We start from the raw sequence: 21,851 nt of genomic DNA, 5'->3' as shown, positions 1-21,851 counted from the left end.
TCAGGAAACTTCTACATTTCTGTCAGAGCAGCACGATGTGAGGGTTTGGAGACGTTTTGATCGTGAAGGACATTCAGAGACATAAAGATGACACACAAGGTGATCTTCAATACAGAAAACGCAGCTATGAATTCCTTAACTCCTTCCTCCTTTTCGTAATGAATGCTTTCACGACACTTTCATATATCTAAAACCGGACGCTTGATACCAAGGCATGTGATGCTTATTTCTTATGAAATCGTGCACCTGTGTTATGCAGATGTATCACATCTCCTTCAGAAAAATGCATTACAAGGTCCATTTTAATAAAACATTATATTATTATGTTTTTCATGTGGGGTTGTCACTGTTTGTTGTAATACAATCTCTGTATTTGATCGAATTGCAACAAAGCAATCAAATACCATGCCCTGATAGCTATTATGTTTAAATTTAAGTCAACACAAGACATGTTGTACTTTAAGCCTCTTGCTCACACATCAAGTTACAAAATCTTTACTTTTGTTCTTAGAAGTAAGACGTGGGATGTTTATAGCCCTAACGTTTGTGTGAGGATATTAAAGATGCAAATGAATATATTAGATACATTATGGTATCAATTCTTCTCTAAAATGTTGATATTCGACACAATCAAAATACAACATGACACTCATCATGAGCGTTAAGGTTTGACTGTTTCCTAATTTAGATTTTATCAATCCCAAGATATATGCATATACATGGACCAATATCGTTGCTTGAATCATCTCGCAATGTACATGATACTAAGGGGCGATTGTTGGCATTTACGATATCTGATCGATGTTCCAGTCACATCGTGTACATAATACAAAGGGCGAGATTGTTGGCGTTTACGCTACTTTATTAGTATCTTAGTTATATATCGGAGTGACACAGTGGTGTACATAATACTAAGGTCGAGATTGTTGGCATTTACCCTACTTGATTAGTATCTTAGTTATACATTGGAGTGACACAGTGTACATAATACTAAGATCGAGATTGTTGGCATTTACGATATCTGATCGATGTTCCAGTCACATCGTGTACATAATACTAAGGGCGAGATTGTTGGCGTTTACGCTACTTTATTAGTATCTTAGTTATATATCGGAGTGACACAGTGGTGTACATAATACTAAGGTCGAGATTGTTGGCATTTACCCTACTTGATTAGTATCTTAGTTATACATTGGAGTGACACAGTGTACATAATACTAAGATCGAGATTGTTGGCATTTACGCTACTTGATTAGTATCTTAGTTATAAATTGGAGTGACACTGTGTACATAATACTAAGGGCGAGATTGTTGGCATTTACGCTACTTGATTAGTATCTTAGTTATAAATTGGAGTGACACTGTGTACATAATACTAAGGGCGAGGTTGTTGGCATTTACGCTACTTGATTAGTATCTTAGTTATACATCGGAGTGACACAGTGTACATAATACTAAGGGCGAGATTGTTGGCATTTACGCTACTTGATTAGTATCTTAGTTATACATCGGAGTGACACAGTGTACATAATACTAAGGGCGAGATTGTTGGCATTTACGCTACTTGATTAGTATCTTAGTTATATATCGGCGTGACATCGTGTACATAATACTAAGGGCGAGATTGTTGGCATTTACGCTACTTAAGTAGTATCTTAGTTATATATCGGATTGACACAGTGTACTTAATACTAAGAGCGAGATTGTTGGCATTTACGCTACTTGATTAGTATCTTAGTTATATATCGGCGTGACATCGTGTACATAATACTAAGGACGAGATTGTTGGCATTTACGCTACTTGATTAGTATCTTAGTTATACATCGGAGTGACACAGTGTACATAATACTAAGGTCGAGATTGTTGGCATTTACGCTACTTGATTAGTATCTTAGTTATACATCGGAGTGACACAGTGTACATAATACTAAGGGCGAGATTGTTGGCATTTACGCTACTTGATTAGTATCTTCGTTTACTTATATATCGGCGTAACACAGTGTACATAATACTAAGGGCGAGATTGTTGGCATTTACGCTACTTGATTAGTATCTTAGTTATACATCGGAGTGACACAGTGTACATAATACTAAGGGCGAGATTGTTGGCATTTACGCTACTTGATTAGTATCTTAGTTATATATCGGCGTAACACAGTGTACATAATACTAAGGGCGAGATTGTTGGCATTTACGCTACTTGATTAGTATCTTAGTTATACATTGGAGTGACACAGTGTACATAATACTAAGGGCGAGATTGTTGGCATTTACGCTACTTGATTAGTATCTTAGTTGTATATCGGCGTTACACAGTGTACATAATACTAAGGGCGAGATTGTTGGCATTTACGCTACTTGATTAGTATCTTAGTTATACATCGGAGTGACACAGTGTACATAATACTAAGGGCGAGATTGTTGGCATTTACGCTACTTGATTAGTATCTTAGTTGTATATCGGCGTAACACAGTGTACACAATACTAAGGGCGAGATTGTTGGCATTTACGCTACTTGATTAGTATCTTAGTTATACATCGGAGTGACACAGTGTACATAATACTAAGGGCGAGATTGTTGGCATTTACGCTACTTGATTAGTATCTTAGTTATATATCGGAGTGACACTGTGTACATAATACTAAGGGCGAGATTTTTGGCGTTTACGCTACTTGATTAGTATCTTAGTTATATATCGGCGTGACATCGTGTACATAATACTAAGGGCGAGATTGTTGGCATTTACGCTACTTGATTAGTATCTTAGTTATATATCGGATTGACACAGTGTACTTAATACTAAGAGCGAGATTGTTGGCGTTTACGCTACTTTATTAGTATCTTCGTTATATATCGGCGTAACACAGTGTACATAATACTAAGGGCGAGATTGTTGGCGTTTACGCTATTTGATTAGTATCTTAGTTATATATCGGCGTGACATCGTGTACATAATACTAAGGGCGAGATTGGTGGCATTTACGCTACTTGATCAGGATCCACTATATATCTCGGCGAGACAAAGTTTACATAATACTAAGAGCGAGATTGTTGGAATGTACGTTACCTGGTTAGTATTTCAGTTAAACAGCGGGGTGACACGGTTAATAAATTCCTCAGTATCAGCTGGTCTTATTAGATAAAAAGTCATATACAATTAGAAACCAAAGGTCATAATCAGGGCGAATCAGCGGGTCCTTGAACAGCTAAGAAATGCATTTTTGCACACTCAAAGAAATTCGGAGCATGAGATAACTGGGTTATCAATGCCCCACCTAAAACAAAAGTTTGTCAACAACATGGAAACATTCAGGTCTTCGCAAGTGATTATACTCGCTGAACAGGACAGTTCGTAAGAACCATGATATCTCTTCAGAAAAGGGAAAGGCCCCGAGTTGCCCCTAACACTTTCAGTTAACCCAGTGTGTTTGGTAGTGCGACGACTATACAAATCCGGATCCGTGCACAAGTTTCATTTTTAAAAGGGTTTTCTTTGAATTCACATCATTTCCCATCACGAAACCATTACAAAGTCTGAACAAGGTACAATAGATACATATATAAAACAGCCACGGATGTTATGGTGTTGTACTCTCATTATGTGAACCCCTTGGCCATAATTGAACAAGGTTATTCCATTAGGAATCGTTAGCGATACAACATAGGTGTTGTGTAGGTAATGTTCCTTACAAACGAACTCCACGCATATATTGACGTGAAACATCAATAGCGATGTATCTTTAAAACAGTACCGCTTCCTCTGTGCGAACTATGCTAGTTGCGGCATCTTCCTCTATGTATAATGTATTCACACAAGAATGGCGTTCAGGCTCCAAGTGTCTGCGTTACCTAATTGGAACTGCCTGAATCGGATGCTGATTTGTGGAAAATCGGAAGCATTATGTTCAAAGGGGAGAATTAGTCTGCCGGTGCTTAATGCACACATTAATTCAATTGAACTGCTGATATCTTTTGCTGATATACATTAACAGTTAATTTGACACATACACTGCTGAACGTTAATGAACACCTGAACGACGAATCACATGTTCTATTCATTTTGTAATTACGTGTCTGGGTGAATTTTGTATGCAGCACTTCGGCGGCGTCCTCTGTCGCCTACAGCCACTTTCACAAACATCCTGAAAGAAGAATGTCATGTTACAATGACCTTAGGTGTTGTTTGTCAGTATAGCCGACATAAAGTGTCGGAAACGTAGATTGATTTCTTTTAGAATTTCCAAAAAGAGTTAAAGACCGTTGTGTTCAATCTCTTTTTTCAAAGTTAAATGAGCATTTGAATTTACATTTTTACTCCACTATTAGGCCAACTTTCGCATTTGAACCATATTTGCTTCAAGTTTGCTGCACCAAAGAAGATATTTTACATTAATAATTGGATAATTACAAATTATGAAAAATATAGGTCGGAGGGAGAGTGTAGCTAGAAACCTTAGATTTTTGTCCTTGTTCATAAACATGTTGTAGAGGATGAGTTACACTTTTTTCTTAGTATGCCCAACTTATGATATTTTTAGACACGCATATTTTTCCAACACTACCTTACAAAACAAATATTCTCTGAGAACTACAAACCCCTAACACTGAAACCTTGTCATTTTGTGTTAAATACATAAAAGATGCCCTATCTTTAAGTTCTTCATTATTATAATTCTAATTTGTACTCTGTACCCTTGTTACTGTACGACAACCTTGCATAAAATACACGTATCTATGTTGTACTTGGGCCTGTGGCCTTTATACTGAAATAAACTATTAAGATATTAATATACTCTGGTGAGATTCAACCGTCGTCTTCGTTTGCCCAGACTCGTTGCGAATATATACATCTCAATGTATATACTATGACTCTAAGGTACCTCATAAACAGCATATTTTGTTATAACATGCTCTCATTATGCCCATAATTAACTGTGGACTAGATCAGTTTTCATTCGCGGGAACGCAATATAAACAGGTAATCACGATAATATTTTTCTACACAGTGAAAACGGAGTTAAAAATGGTCTTCAGCAACCCCTGCTGGTCGTAAGAGGCGACTGACGGCATCGGGTGGTGAGGCTCGCTGACCAGGTTGATGCATGTAATCCATCGTATCCCATTGGCGCAGATTGATGCTCATGATGTCAATCACAGGATTGTCTGGTCCAGAGTCGGATTTGTACACACCGCTGTAAAAAAGCCAGTTGGAGGAATATTGCTGAGTGCGGCGTTAAACAACAAACACCAGAAACACAGGGCTACGTTTCTGCACACGTTTACTGCAGCTGCGAGCTCCAAAAGTTTTTCAGTCAGCAGGGAGGACGATCAATGTTGAAACCTACTGTATACTTGGAGGGCCAGTTGCAAGCTGTTCTGTGCCTTTCATATATGTATGGTAGTACAACAGCTGTCGTTTATTTTCAGTGAAACTCTGTTGCGAGGAATATTCATTGACGATGTCTATGAATATGTCGCAGCTGCTACCACTCAAACATTAGCAATTACGACCATATTGACTACTACTACTACTACTACTACTACTACTACTACTACTACTGGGGGCAATGGTGACCCAGATGTCAAAGAACCACAAATCTCTGTGTGGAATTGCTTCCCTTCGGCGCGTTAGAAACCTCTGAACATCTTTTCGTCAAAATACCCGTGCTTTTGGGTTTCACAAAAGTGGTAAATGTCTAAGACCTACGGCCTTTCCTTCCACATCACGCCGACGCGCTTTGGTATAACTGCAAAGATGTAACATAATGTTCTTGGCGAAAGCAAAGGTCAGCACGCGTATCGCTCCTTCTCAAACGCATGTTACACACGTAAGGCAACACGTGAGACAAATACAGTACACTACGGCTATAGCGAACTCAAATTTTAGTTCGTTATAACCGTAGTTCGTTATAAGCATCTATACAGCAAATGGCAGGGACCTAAAAACCAGTTCGTTATATTCGCCAGTCCATAAGAAGCGTGTTCGTTATAAACGTGGTTTACTGGATGATCAATACCACTGAACGCAAACTCTAAAGCAATAATATATTCTGATTGCACGAACCAAATTATGTAGTAAACGGGAGTGTGTAATGCAATCTGATTTTCTAAGAAACGTGATTGAATAGTTAAACTAACTGTGTCAGACTATGACGGTGGAAAATAGCGGGGTCACCATGGCTAATAATTATATATTACGTGATTGAATGGCCCCTAAAGTACCGTTCGTGGTCATCATACGCTACAAATAGTATCTTCTTGTAATTATACTCAGTCTGAATAGAGTGGTTAGAGAGTTCGCACAGAGAGCGGCCGGCCGGTGGTTCGTTCGATCCCAGCTGCATCATAACAAAAGACGTAAAAGGATGGTACTTGATGTTTCGCTGTCCGTCATTAAAGGGAAACAACACTCCAAGTTCGAAAGTCTTGAAATATGGATTTAAAATGTGCTTATTATGGACCATAATTTCGACTGGTTGGACTTGTGTTCGGCGCTATGCTTGCTGCGCAGCCTGTCAGAGGAATGAGAAGCCGTATATCACAACAAAGGTTTTCAGTAAAAAGCTACAGCCAAACTGACATGTGTTTTCGTTGTTGATTAATACACTAACCACTTAAAGGGGTTATGCTACAACATAAAATAATGTACAATAAAAATAGTACCACCACCACCCCCTCTCCGAGAATTAAGTAAACGAACAGGCGGCAACAAACTTCGCTACTACAAAATGTGAAATTTAAGGGTCGTTGCTGTTTTGAGAGAAGGAACTTAATATCATTGTTGCAAACAAAATACGTACACGTATGTGCTGTATACTACATAATTGTACATACACATTTACACACGCTGACGGATTTTGCGTGGTGAAAGATTTATGGGGACTCCCCCTCGCTGTCAAAGAGGTGGTCCGAAGAACCAGTTTGTTGGGTCGCTGAAGCTGATTTTCATCTGGTAATTACGCGGGCTAATTAAAACGGCGCCGGCACAAAGACTGAGAGTTGTAATGTTGTTTCCCTTTGAGGATATAAAACATGAACTGGTCGACTCGGAGCCAGCATGCCATGTCTGAGAAGAGAATACGTTAAACTGCAGCATACTCTCTCTCTCTCTCTCTCTCTCTCTCTCTCTCTCTCTCTCTCTCTCTCTCTCTCTCTCTCTCTCTCTCTCTCTCTCATCATCTCTAATGATGCTTCTCCAGTTTTGTATTACAGCTAAGACGTAGTTGTTTTCGTGCCCTGTTTCAACGGTCGACAGTGCAGTAAGGTATCTTCTTGTCAGACTACCACACAAATTTTATTCAGTTTCGCATTTGTCATTCAGGCCGTCATAACAGGTCTTTCAAAATAAGCTGCCATGGCGGAATAATGCCATAAATTGTCTCTCAATGACTGGGATCAAATTACTCTTAAGTATTATGCATCCAGACAAAGAGTTCGCTTGACAGATTCTTGTAGACTGTCAGATGACTATTTGATCGCAGGATTGGACCATATGGCCATATTTAACAAAGCGCATGAATAGGGACGTAAAGCAAACTGTAAAGGCATAGTACATATAGGTTATATATTAAGTTATTAAACGTCTCTTCATAGAAACATTTGCTTTTTTATCATAATTATTACAATGGTGTTCCATGCGTTGCAAAACGTAAACTATGTAACATTAATGTTCACAATGTTCTAAACTGTTGGTATGTCAATTTAGAACATAAAGTCGTGATTACAATGGAATAAAAATCACCGAGTATTGGTATTTTATCGATTTAAGAACATTCTGTATTATCTCAAGACTCTGAGAGTAAGTTGAAATTTAAGTCCCGTAGACAATTCAGCCATTTATCACAGATAGCATGAATTTGAATTTTATTAAATAATTTGATTTCCGAAGTTTAATTATGTATTAGTCCTAGATGTTTCATAACATGCAAATAATAAATTTGTGACGCGATAAAAGATTGTTGTGTTCATCTCGATGAACACAAAATGAAAGAAAATGCTCTGTATACTCATATCCAATCTATTTATCTGATGTATATAGTCCAGCAAGTATGTGTTCATTCGTAAACTATCGGGAATATGAGTGAGTGAGAATGGTTTTACGCAGCTTTGAGCAATATTCCAGCAATATCACGGCGGGTGACACCAGAAATGGGCTTCACACATTGTACCCATGTCGGGAATCGAACCCTGTCTTCGGCGTGACGGGCGAACGCTTTAACCACTAGGCTACCCGACCGCCCGTCGGGAATACGAACCACGAGGAGTGAAAGGTTTATGTTTAGCAATATTCCAACAATATCACCGTGGGGTGAATCATTAATTGGCTTCTTTCATTGTAACCATGTGGGGAATTCGTATCAATCCAGGCCTTCGAACGCTGCAACCACTAGGCTATCCTACAGCCCCGACGCACAAGATAGACACACCACCGGATGTAACCGGAAAGGTTTCATCTGCCACGTAGAACATGTTGTCGATACCTTGAGGGCAAACCTCATAAGTATGAATATATGCAACGGATCGCATGTCAAGCATGATGTCAATACCTTCAGGGCAAACCTCATGAGTATGATTATATGCAACGGATCGCTTGTCAAGCATGATGTCGATACCTTCAGGGCAAACCTCATGAGTATGACTATATGCAACGGATCATGTCAAGCATGATGTCGATACCTTCAGGGCAAACCTCATGTGTATGAATATATGCAACGGATCGCTTGTCGAGCAAACCTCATTCATACGTTGACTGATAAATATGCAGAAACTCAATGTGTATAATATTCCACAGGTGCGTGCCTGGTTGATATCAATTTGATCAATTATTTAAAACCAAATATGCCATTATCGTTAACCTTAACATCGAGTACTTCACTGTAGTATATAAGTATATGCTATTGTTGTTGCAAGGCGCATACTATGCGGTTAGACGTGTACACCATATGGCCGACTGTTTCATACCCTAAACGCTTACGTCAGTAATAAGCTGGTTACCAGATGCAATGAATTTGAAGTATATATTCCTTTGAATGTTTGAATGTGAAATATAATCGTTTAGATTTGACGTGAAAGTACAACATAACCACACGATATATAAACAGCACATTAAATAGGTTTCAAAACCACATACTCATCAAATGTATATATGTCATGCTCACAGATATGCGGTGATAAATAATCATACGAACACACAGATGTCAAACAAAGTAAACCTCACCCAAATTCCTCCAACCCGATATGCATTATACGTAAGAACGCCCCACTGAATCATAGCGATGATTTACCACAAGAATGTTCTTTCAGTTCTTTTCTGACCTCAAAATTAAGGTAATATTGCCGGGCACTACCCTGATCTACGCTTCTCGCCGGGCATATCATATGCTAATTGATGATCTGTAACCCGACAGATATTTCAACCATACAGACAAATAAGCCGTGCAACATACATATGCTTTTGACAAAGTAATCTCCGCTCTTGGTATACGTGTTTTTTGTGAGAGGGGTTGGCATTAATGGGGCTACTTGTTGTAACATGAACACTGTCAGGTATATCTTGCACAATGTAATCTTTCAAGTCAGGCTTATTTCATTTGCCATATGTCTATGTGACCCGTACACAAAAGCATGCGAAATATTAGGAAAATCTTTTTTCAAAATATTAGGAAAAAGAATATCTGGGAAATGTCATAAGCCATGGTGCAAATGTCCTTTGTCATGATGACGCCATGAAACAAACACAAGCAAGCGTATCGAATTGGAAATGACATTTGAGGACCTTGTATTTGATCAGTTGGCATGAATGTAACATATTTTGCTAGATAGAGTCTCACTATCTGTGAGTCTCACTATCTCCTTGTCACGTCATTGTTTTATTAACTAACAAATCGACAGTTTTAACTGCCAATTTTTTGGGTATTTTACGACCTGGTAATTTGTTCATTAGTCCGAACAAAATACAACCTCATGAATAATAATATTTCGATTTCGTAGGTCAAATATTTCAAAAAGCCCTATAACAACAATATTAATATACACTGTTGTGATAATCATTATTGAATCATTCGGCACAACGAAGTTAACAAATTCGTTACCCGAAAAATCGTTATACATTATTGCCCCATGTAATATCGAAAGTGGCTAATGTAACATTTGTTGTTGACATTTTATTGTATAGCCTTGAAAGACACATTAGACGTCTCACCTAGACACATTAGATATATTGACAAGGCTACATTACTTGTAGCCAGGTGTGGCAAGTAGAAAATGATTTATTACAAACATTAATCGTTCGTGCCCCTGTTAAAGAAATACCAGCTGTTTCAAAGTTTGACAACAATTTTATTTTAGTGTCAAATATGAATGGTCATGATCATGAGCACCTGTAAATTTCGCCTTTTATAAATTACGCCAATATTTTGTTTCATTTGAGATATGTTACTGGTTTTGTCCCTACCATGTACTCGTCAGGCCATTCATGTTATGCGCCATGCTTTATTTATAACGCAATAACACCCGGCACTAAATTAATTGAAGTTCTAAAGGTTATGATTATAACCACCATAAAACATCAAACAATCCAATAACAATTAAAGAGCTAACTCATAAGGGACTTCTATCGTGTATTCAACACGTGTATGTTCAACAGTTAATCCTAGGAAAACATAAAATATAGTTACAATTATTGAACTAACATTATATTTCCGTATTTGAGTTGTCAATCAATCAATTCTTGACTTCAATTGCTGTTTTGCCTTGATAAAAAAAACAACGACAACAAAACGTCAAAGAGATGGTTAATCATTAACACAACAATGATATTGAATTGTACTTCGTTCAAGCGGAATGTCATGTCAAGGTAAGTGCAAGGTAGATATTTTGTGTTATATCAGAAAGTTTTTTTTGTCAAACTGTTGAACTTGCGTTGTGTAACAGTTAGCTAGATAGAGTTTGTCAAACTGTGGGAATTGTCACTCTTCTTGCATTGACATTATGTCATAGTTACCTAGACAGGGATAGTGAAAATGTGCGAACCGTCACTCCTGCTACCAGCCAGAGCATGTCACACCAAGTACCCTTCCCTAATGTCACATTTCTACCAGCCAGAGCATGTCACACCAAGTACCCTTCCCTAATGTCACATTTCTACCAGCCAGAGCATGTAAAACTGAGAACCGTACCTAAGTCACATTTCTACCAGCCACAGCATGTCACACTGAGAACCGTACCTAATGTCACATTTCTACCAGCCAGAGCATGTAAAACTGAGAACCGTACCTAAGTCACATTTCTACCAGCCAGAGCATGTCACACTGAGAACCGTACCTAATGTCACATTTCTACCAGCCAGAGCATGTCACACTGAGAGCCGTACCTAATGTCACATTTGTACCAGCCACAGCATGTCACACTGAGAGCCGTACCTAATGTCACATTTCTACCAGCCAGAGCATGTAAAACTGAGAACCGTACCTAAGTCACATTTCTACCAGCCAGAGCATGTCACACTGAGAACCGTACCTAATGTCACATTTGTACCAGCCACAGCATGTCACACTGAGAACCGTACCTAATGTCACATTTCTACCAGCCAGAGCATGTCACACTGTGCGAACCGTCCCTAATGTTACACGTCTACCAGACGGAGCATGTGACAATGTAAAAACTGTACCTAAAGTTACACGTCTACCAGCCAGAGCGTGTCACACTGTGAGATATGTCCCTGATGTTAAACTTCTACCATTAAGAGCATGTCACGCTGTGCGAACCGTCCCTAATGTAACACGTCCACCAGGTACAGCATGTCACACTGTGAGAACAGTCCCTAATGTTACTCTCCTACAAGCCACAGCACGCTACACTGTGAGAACCGTCCCTATTGTTACACGTCTAACGGACAGAGCATGTCACATTGTGGGATATTTCCCTAATGTTACAAGTCTAACAGACAGAGCACGTCACACTGTGAGAGTGAGTGAGTGAGTTAATGCTTTACGTCACATCGGCAATATTTCAGCCATATAGTGACGAGATAGATTTATACAAATACATTTTGACAATATAAAAACCTGTCAACAAAGGACAGTAAAACAAACTAGACTATCACAGATATGAACATAAAACTAGCATGGAACTGTAAAAAGATGTAACAATACACAAGATATGATAAAAACGGGCTATTGATCGTCAACCACTGAAGATAGATCACCATACTGGGGACCATGGGGACTTACAGTACCTCCACACTGTGAGAACTGTCCCTAATGTTACACGTCTATCAGCAACAGAACGCTACACTGTGAGAACCGTCCCTATTGTTACACGTCTAACGGACAGAGCATGTCACATTGTTGGATATTTCCCTAATGTTACACGTCTAACAGACAGAGCACGTCACACTGAGAACTATCCCTAATGTTACACGTCTATCAGCCACAGAACGCCACACTGTGAGAACCGTCCCTAACGTTACACGTCTACCAGACGGAGAACGTCACACTGTGAGATATGTCCCTAACGTATCACGTCTACTAAACGGAACATGTGACACTGTGAGAACCGTCCCTAACGTTACACGTCTACCAGACGGAGCACGTCACACTGTGAGATATGTCCCTAATGTTACACTTCTACCTGTCATAGCACGTCACACTATGAGAACCGTCCCTAACGTTACACGTCTACCAGACGGAGCACGTCACACTGTGAGATATGTCCCTAAGGTATCACGTCTACTAAACGGAACATGTGACACTGTGAGGACCGTCCCTAATGTTACACGTCTACCAGACGGAGCATGTGACACTGTGAGAACTGTCCCTAATGTTACACTTCTACCAGACGGAGCATGTGACAATGTAGAAACTGTACCTAATGTTACACTTCTACCAGACGGAGCATGTGACAATGTAGAAACTGTACCTAATGCTACATTGATACCTGGCCACAGAAAGAAAAGATATTTAAATTATTAAATCGCGCACGATGGTCGATAGCTTTCTTGTAGCAAATAGTTTACACATCAATAACCTACTTTAAACTAAGGATTACAGCGAATATTAACCACCCATGACCACATAATGTTCTCCATTCAACCTTATCTTATTACTTATCTGGTGAACTGAATTCGAAGGGGATGTTAAAATAGAAACCAAATTACATTTTTTTCGCCTTCATTGAACGTTTAGTATGGACGCTAATATTGATTATTGCCATCTTGGATTTGACAGGAAAGGCATGTCTATGATTCATTAACGACGAGACAGTTCAAATCTATTTTTGGATCCATGATATTCGGTGATTTTGCAACCCAATGTCAACACTCTGGCAGTTGACGAAATTGAACATCCTGATTTGAATGAAAATTTTATTAGGTAGACAACCCCTGATTAACGAGAGATGTGTAAAAATAAGAATTGTCTTCATGTCCTTAACGAAATTACTGGATACAAATACTGTGGATAAAGACACGGACCGTGACCTTCTTTCTCATAATGAAGAATATATTCCAATTCTCAACCATAATATAAATCTACTGGGACTCAACAATGTTAAGCATTGATTACAGGGTACAGTGCTTAACATAAATAATGTTTTATAAATTTGTAACAGAACAGTCTAAATAATTCAAATAAGTATACAAGGTAAGAAAAGGTTCCTTCATATCTTATTTAACGTAAGTACGAAGCGATCTGTGTCGAGGAGGCACCTTACCTGCATGTTTCTTTAAAATATATAAAAAGCTATAAATTGAACCTAAAGTGTTATGCTTTGTATTTAAGTAAAATAAAATATCGTAGTCCAAACCTGTCCTTTTTCCCAGCACAGAATGGACTATCGGTTACAACTGCTTGTTAACCAAGTGAGTATAGGAAGAGTTGCCTAGAAACTATTATGCCCTTGACGATACGATTTGGGTATGCAATTGCAAAGCACTGAGATAGAAGCAATTGGATTGACAAAGCCAGGCTATCTGAGGACGTCCATACAGCCATGTGGCATCTACAGTTCTCAGGATACCTAATATACTAGTAGTTCATTTGAGTGAAACTAACTTGAACATTTGAATGAAATTTCGTGTATTGGTTTACCCAGACTCTTTCCTCATAATCGGTACAAAACCGACACATTTAAGAATGTATTTTCATAGCAATGACATTTTGCCAGTTCGTTTGTAATGAGACATGATGTTCTTAAATGAATTGACTAAACTAATTAAATATCTCGAGATGGAAATTGTTGATTATATTCCTCCTGCTTCAATGGCACAAACTTTATTGCCCACAGCCTATTGATATGAAATGTTTAATGAACTAAATATAGTTTCATGAAGAGAGCCTAAAATTATTTCAAGTATTCTTGACAAAACTCACCATGCAATAATGCAAAAAATCGCCAGAAAAACACGTAACATCATTTATTGGTACTCGTTAACGAATCTAACAGTCGCCGCCTTGTAAAATAAATCCGATAAAGACCCTTTCCATATTCACATATACCTTGGAACAACCTACCATAAAACCAACAAGTATTACATTTGTCGATTTAATCATTTCCATACTTCATGCATCATAAGTCCGCCATAACATTTGATATATTTCGAATGGTTAAGCTGATTCATTTTGAATGAAACCACACATGTTTTTTTCTAAATAACCGGGATGCTTTTCTATGCAGCCGATGTAGCACGTAAATTATATCCTCAAAGTTGTTGTTTTTTAAATATGTAAGAGTAACGTAGGTGTCTCAGATCATTATCTTACAAGAATCCATCAACTACAAATAGAAAGGTGACTAGAACCCATTAGCTCTGAACTTTATCAACGAAAAACATGAGTCACGTTTCCCTTCGTGGAAACGTACCAGATTCTCATAGGGCAAACAGGTTCCAGCATAAAATATCTAGCTATCAGACTGGCCGACTAACATTAAACGATTGGTCAGCCTGTATGGATATTATGATGTCATTTTTTTAAAGTGACGTCACGTGCTTATAACAATTGACCCTGATTTACCCTGCCAAAAGTCTGATGGCTAGATCTTAGTCTCACAAAAAACAATATTTTAACTTGTGAATTCGTTACATTTGTCACGAGGGAAGCTTCCGAGATTTTACAAGCTGAATGTGCTTGTACACCCTGAGACTGAATAATAATACCATGCATTGCCTTTCTTAGTCTGTATCAAAATCTCTTTAGTTTAACTTCTTAAAACGATATTGGAGTAACATTGTGGTATACATGTGTTCAGCTGCATTATCCGAAAAGTACTTAGTTTGAAAACCCAAGGTTTATTTGATTGATAATGACTGACGACAGACAAGCTTAAAATAGCACAAATGTTGTTTTAATGCCGTGTGTGATCCCTTTGTCGATATCATTAGATTGATTACATCCATTTATTAAGCCTTCCGACATTCCTTCACGATAATTCAATAAAATGTATTATTATCTGTCACCTTTTTTTGCGGTCTGTGAAGACACATATTTCGCCTTGATGAAAATGAGGAAAAGGGAAGGGGTTAGTGAAGTTTGAGGTTTTCTTCCAACCTAGAATTTAAATATAACTGATCTGTACCTATCATATACCAATGTTTATAGAACTGAACATAACTCAGACACTGTTTTATCCCATGTATTTCGCCATCATGACACGTTAAACTGTCTGTTGGCAATGAATGTACATGCATGTCAATCTGTACAATTCAAAGCCGAACATATTAGACCAAGCCACTTTTCATGTCGAATCATTATGTTTGTGTTTATACCAAATGGTATGCATCGGTATTACACATTAAACATTGCTCAAGCGGCGTCAGCTTTAATTTTCATCGCTTTAGTCCACATGGTAACCAATTTGCAAAAATTAACTGGTGTTTACGACATAATGGGGTAGATAGCGTATGTCCGTATTCATATATTTCTTTTTCCTAGCGATAACGATGATAATATACATTCAAGTTGATAGGAGCCAGCCAGTGGGTTCTCTTTCGGGGGCATGAAGGTGTAAATGCCTACCGTCGGGAAGACCTCGGTATTGTAAGAATATGTTTAATACAAATGAATACAGCCTGTCTCAGCCAAACCAAAGTGGTCTCAGCCGGTTCTACATACAAAGCCTGGTTCAATTTAAAGACACAGGTAGAGAAACGCACACATTGCTTTACTGCCTTCAGGGTCACTACGCCTGAAATATTCTTACCCTTATCCAAATGAAACACAATCGACAGCAGCACAAAAGAGATGAAGCACATTCATTGAATACGGAGGATAACTTGCGTGCTTGAAACTCTTACACGTTTAAGCGTCATAACGAAATGTCCGTTACCAGCATGGAAATGAATTATACATAGATTGTAAGAGGCATATGCCTTGGAACGTTAATAGACTTACCATAACACCAAGGAGTACGTATATCCGTCTATGAAAGCATTTCAGTCCGCCATAACGTTTGATATCATCGAATGGTTAAGCTGAATCATTTTGAATGAAACTATGCGTGTTATTCTGAATAGACGGAATGCTTTGATATCCAACAGATCGATGTAGCACGGAAATTATATTTTCAAAAATGTGTAAACGCAGGTGTCCAAGACCATATCTTGCAAGAATCCATCTACAAACTACAAATAGTTGGGTAACTAGAACCCATTAGATCTGAACTCCATCAAAGAAATAAATGAGTCGCCCTTCCTTTCGTGTAAGCGTTACTGGTATTCGTGGGGCACGGGACTTCCAGCTTTTACACCAATCAGAGCTGTGCTGTCTCCATTATATCGTTATGTACAGATCTGTACCGCTACAGGGAGAACTAGAACAAAGAGTCCCCAGGATGGGGACAAAAGGTCGAACTGTTCTTTGATTAATATTTCGTGAACACTTAGGGCATCGTTGAGACAATGTGCTGAACCAGTGTTGAGATTTATAAAATTACAGATATGTCGGCGAATTATCCTGAGAAACATACTGCAGATTCAGCACGGTTTTTGCCATAGTCGAATGTTTATTTCTTACACAATATACATACATAGATGATCATCTGAGGAAAGTGGAAAGAAATTACCATGTCTATTTCGCATTTCTGTGTGGCCTCATACACTTGTACCCCGGAGAGCAGAAGGTCGGGAGTTCGTTCCCCAGCCGCGTCATACCAAAAGACGTTTGAAGATGGTTAGTGTTGTACCCTGGGCGGGGATAAAACAAGGACTGACGGCTTGGAGTCAGTATACTGGGTCTATAGTTTAGGTTAGTACAGGCAGCTACACACACGCACGCACGTATAAAGATTTTACAAATAACAGAAAATGTTCTCAAAACATTATTTAGGAAAGTGTAACTATATTTCAACGATGTATGTATGTATGTATGTGCGTGCGTGCGTGCGTGCGTGCGTGCGTGTTTGTGTGTGTGTGTAACCGTCACACTATCCGTGTGAGTGCATATAAATGTGTTGCCATGGCAGCCCTGTATGTATAACTGCCACTCTATCCGTGTGAGACCGCCTACATAATTAGCACCCCACACTATCCTGGTTGCAGCTCTTAATATGTTGCTATTGTATGGTGGTAGCCCTGGGTACAACCGTCACACTATCCTGGTTGCAGCTCTTAATATGTTGCTATTGTATGGTAGCCCTGGGTATAACCGTCACACTATCCTGGTTGCAGCTCTTAATATGTTGCTATTGTATGGTAGCCCTGGGTATAACCGTCACACTATCCTGGTTGCAGCTCTTAATATGTTGCTATTGTATGGTAGCCCTGGGTATAACCGTCACACTGTCCTGGTTGCAGCTCTTAATATGTTGCTATTGTATTGTAGTCCTGGGTATAACCGTCACACTATCCTGGTTGCAGCTCTTAATATGTTGCTATTGTATGGTAGCCCTGGGTATAACCGTCACACTATCCTGGTTGCAGCTCTTAATATGTTGCTATTGTATGGTAGCCCTGGGTATAACCGTCACACTATCCTGGTTGCAGCTCTTAATATGTTGCTATTGTATGGTAGCCCTGGGTATAACCGTCACACTGTCCTGGTTGCAGCTCTTAATATGTTGCTATTGTATTGTAGTCCTGGGTATAACCGTCACACTATCCTGGTTGCAGCTCTTAATATGTTGCTATTGTATGGTAGCCCTGGGTATAACCGTCACACTATCCTGGTTGCAGCTCTTAATATGTTGCTATTGTATGGTAGCCCTGGGTATAACCGTCACACTATCCTGGTTGCAGCTCTTAATATGTTGCTATTGTATGGTAGCCCTGGGTATAACCGTCACACTATCCTGGTTGCAGCTCTTAATATGTTGCTATTGTATGGTAGCCCTGGGTATAACCGTCACACTATCCTGGTTGCAGCTCTTAATATGTTGCTATTGTATGGTAGCCCTGGGTATAACCGTCACACTATCCTGGTTGCAGCTCTTAATATGTTGCTATTGTATGGTAGCCCTGGGTATAACCGTCACACTATCCGTGTTCGAGCACATACATTTGTTGCCCCGGTACATCTGTATATTTAACCACCACAGTATTCGAGTTAGATCTCACTAACAAAAGTTGCCCGATACGTCTGTTTGTATACGACCAACGCACTATCCGTGTGGCGCATCTGAATGCGTTCAGTCAGATTTTCGTGTGGATACGCTTGTAAGTTTACCATCGTAAAAGCCGTCGAATTAGTTGTCAATCTACAGAGCCTTTACAAGGCCATGGGTCTCGTATTAAATGCACATGTAGATCCTAAAGATTGAACCGACAAATAATTAAGTGAAAGGTAACCTGAAAAAAATAAACAAGTGCCTTGAGTTTCAAACGTGAGGAATCCTCTTATGGCCGTACTAAAACACGGCACGCAGAGAGATCAAGTCCATGCATCGTTAGCCCGGAGGGTTAGTTAAAGTGTCAGTGAAATATATTTAAGCAAATATATGTTTACAGTCGTGATAAGAATTTCAGGGATAAATGTATCTGCCACACCCAATTTTAACCAACTGCATACATATAAATGAGGAATGACGCGTGCGCATGTTGCAAATTGCTCACGATATAGTCGGACTCGTACAATGGGCCCTGCTATAGCAGAGACTTCATAAAATTAAAGAAATGGTTTTGTCGCTATTATTTACACTTTAGACATATGATGATCTGTAGAAGGTAATCTATAATTATGAAAATAACGACACAAGTATCAATCATATGTGAATAACATAATATCAGTTATATCTTCGCTGCATAGACAACCTTTCTTGCAATAGTTTACATACGCCAGTGTAATCGCGTTTTTACTTTGCAAATAGATATCACGGAAACACTGAAGTACAAACTAAACAGTAAAAAACGTGCTATATATTTGACTTGTTTGTCTATATAAACAATCAACATTATCAATCAACTGGAAAACAGGTGTTAAATTTACCTTCTGGTTCGGCGAGTTCCCGCTCTCTGAAATCACTTTAAACAGAAGCGAACCTCAGGTTTATGTATCCGAATAAACTAAATACTCCTCCTGGTGTAGACGAATCCACTCGGGTAACTACGACGCTTCGCGTATATAGCTTCCGAATAATCCCAATGTTCTGTTCTCCAGTTAATATTGATCGTCACCACAGTTACTTCAGTAGCCGTTAAAGGTAATCCTGAACATTTGTGGAACGTTCGAAAGCATAAAGTTGCTGCAACTCACACAAGTTGCAAGAAAGTTGTGTAGCGTTGGAGCCCCAGGAGCAGCGCTCGCGTTAGTCCGTGTGCTCGCTCTCACTCAGTCATACTACTGTGGCAGCTTGGTTACTTCACGGACCGATGGCATTGTCGATTCAACCCGAGTAGCATTGGCTCAGTCAATGAGGCCAGAAGGCTACCTGATCACTCGCAGTGTTCAATAAGCGCTGGCACATCGCATCTTCTACTTGTTTGCACAGCGCTGGATAGCTGCGGCGCCGGACGAAGTTGTAGCCCAGAAGATACACACGAGGGATCACCTACACCGGATTAAATCATTATTGACTTTGGACCGCCTGGCATAATTTGAGATTGTTGTACTAGTTGTAAGGATATATTAACGGAAAGCTTTAATATTTAATTCCGTTTGTTAATTAACATATGGAAAAGCACGTAGCTTTATCATTACCACTTCATCAACCGAACCTTTAGTTCAACATCACAGTTTATCCACATCTCATTTGTCTCAAACACATCGCCACCACCACATGACAACCACAGCATCGCCTCAACCAGACACAACCACATGATAAACACACAATCGCCTCAACTACATCACAACACCAATCGTTTCAACTACATGACAACCACACCATCGCTTCATTCACATGACAACCAAAACATCACTTTAACTATGTGACAACCACACAATCGCGTCAACCACACCATCGCCTCAATCAGACACAACCACATCATCACCTCAGCTACATGACTACGACAACATCGCGTCAACCACATGACAACCACACAATCGCCTCAATCAGACACAACCCCATCATCACCTCAGCTACATGAATACTACACCATCGCGTCAACCACAAGACAACCACTGACGCCATCGCGTCAACCACATGACAACCACTGACACCATCGCGTCAACCAACCATGTGACAGCCACGCCATCACTCCAACCACTCAATCGCCTCGAGCACATGACAACCAACACATTCCAGCCATGCCATACAACGACGAGCGTACAACACAGGCTGCAGTCCGCCTCACAGCGTCAATGCACCAGTGCCTACACAGCCACATCATACATCCCACCGCTCCATTACGCCCAGTGCACTAAAATTGCCTTACAGTACTCAAAAGGCTGCAACAAAACGCATCTATATTGTACAAACAGTACAAACAACAAACACCACACAGCCGCACACCCACTCTTATAGCTTTTTTTGTATGCACATGACTAAGTATAACATGAACAAGTAAACCAGACGCTCGCGCACACGAAAGCCAAATACCAGTCTCAGCTATTTACTCTACCTCGGTGAATCTTTACCTTCGCACTATGGCATGTTACACCCTTCCACGTTAGATAACGTGGGTCAGCTTGGGGTGACGGACTCGACACCGAGAGCAAACCTCTTGCTTTTCCGTTGGTGATGTAGCCCTTCACCAGAACAGTTTAACGGCCTCGAGGCATTTCCAACCTGGTTTAAAAAACCCACGATAACACAACTTTGCATTAGTTTACTTGGAGGTTTCATGGCTTAAATCGAGTTTGGAAAAGATACATAACAATATCTGAAAAATATGGGCATGTGAAGAACATTTCAGTGTTTTCATCATCGGGCAAGAAAGTGTTGGTCTTTCTTTTAAGACCTTTTTCACCATAAACTGAAATGTCCTCAGGGACCGACTGGCATTGTTCGGGGATAAGAATTTGATCGGCTTACACAGAAGAAAGCGTGTTTTGAATAGTGACCGAAAAAATATCTTGTCTTTAACACCCCAACCCCCACCCCTGCTTTCACTGTTGATTTTCATTAATTTGCGATTGATTGTTTTCTAACGTTGTCAGTGTGTACAGTTATTTGTCAAATCACAGTAGCTGAATGTTAAATGGTAATGGAAATTGTCACAGAGGTGTCAGTTACGTTGGGTCATATTGATTTCTCATTAGAAAATCGTCTAATCAATGTTTTTTTCTGTATCGTGTCACGTGCGAGAATCCATAATCACGTTGACATCGATCCAAGTAGTTATCGATCTTCAAATAAACGTCAACGCCAGAGAAAAATCAGTCTCGATCAGCACCCGAAACATATTCCATTGGGCGTTAAATGCAAAATAGTGGTGAAAAATATATGAATGAGTCACTGAAAATAAGTGATAACACCAGACT

General features: G+C 39.4%; 1 protein-coding gene across 3 annotated transcripts in view; it reads right to left on the bottom strand.

Moving 5' to 3' along the window:
- Positions 1 to 20,658, bottom strand: part of LOC139471714 (gonadotropin-releasing hormone receptor-like) — a 90,358-nt gene extending 69,700 nt beyond the window's left edge. For 2 of the 3 annotated variants that reach the window (XM_071254194.1, XM_071254209.1), the window contains exons 1-2: positions 20,130 to 20,658; positions 19,419 to 19,980 (exon numbers count right to left, since the gene is read on the bottom strand). The gene's annotated coding sequence lies outside the window, so the exon portion shown is untranslated. Of the gene's footprint in view, positions 1 to 4,073; positions 4,146 to 19,418; positions 19,981 to 20,129 lie in introns of all 3 variants that reach the window. The other variant, XM_071254202.1, reaches the window with a different exon arrangement.
- Between the last annotated feature and the right edge of the window lie 1,193 nt (positions 20,659 to 21,851).

This window comes from Haliotis cracherodii, unplaced genomic scaffold (genome assembly GCF_022045235.1).
Source record: "Haliotis cracherodii isolate W230 unplaced genomic scaffold, xgHalCrac1.p SCAF_1, whole genome shotgun sequence".
NCBI classification, from domain to species: domain Eukaryota; kingdom Metazoa; phylum Mollusca; class Gastropoda; order Lepetellida; family Haliotidae; genus Haliotis; species Haliotis cracherodii.
Note: the sequence above shows the minus strand (reverse complement) of the source record. Positions and strands in the feature narration are given on the sequence as shown.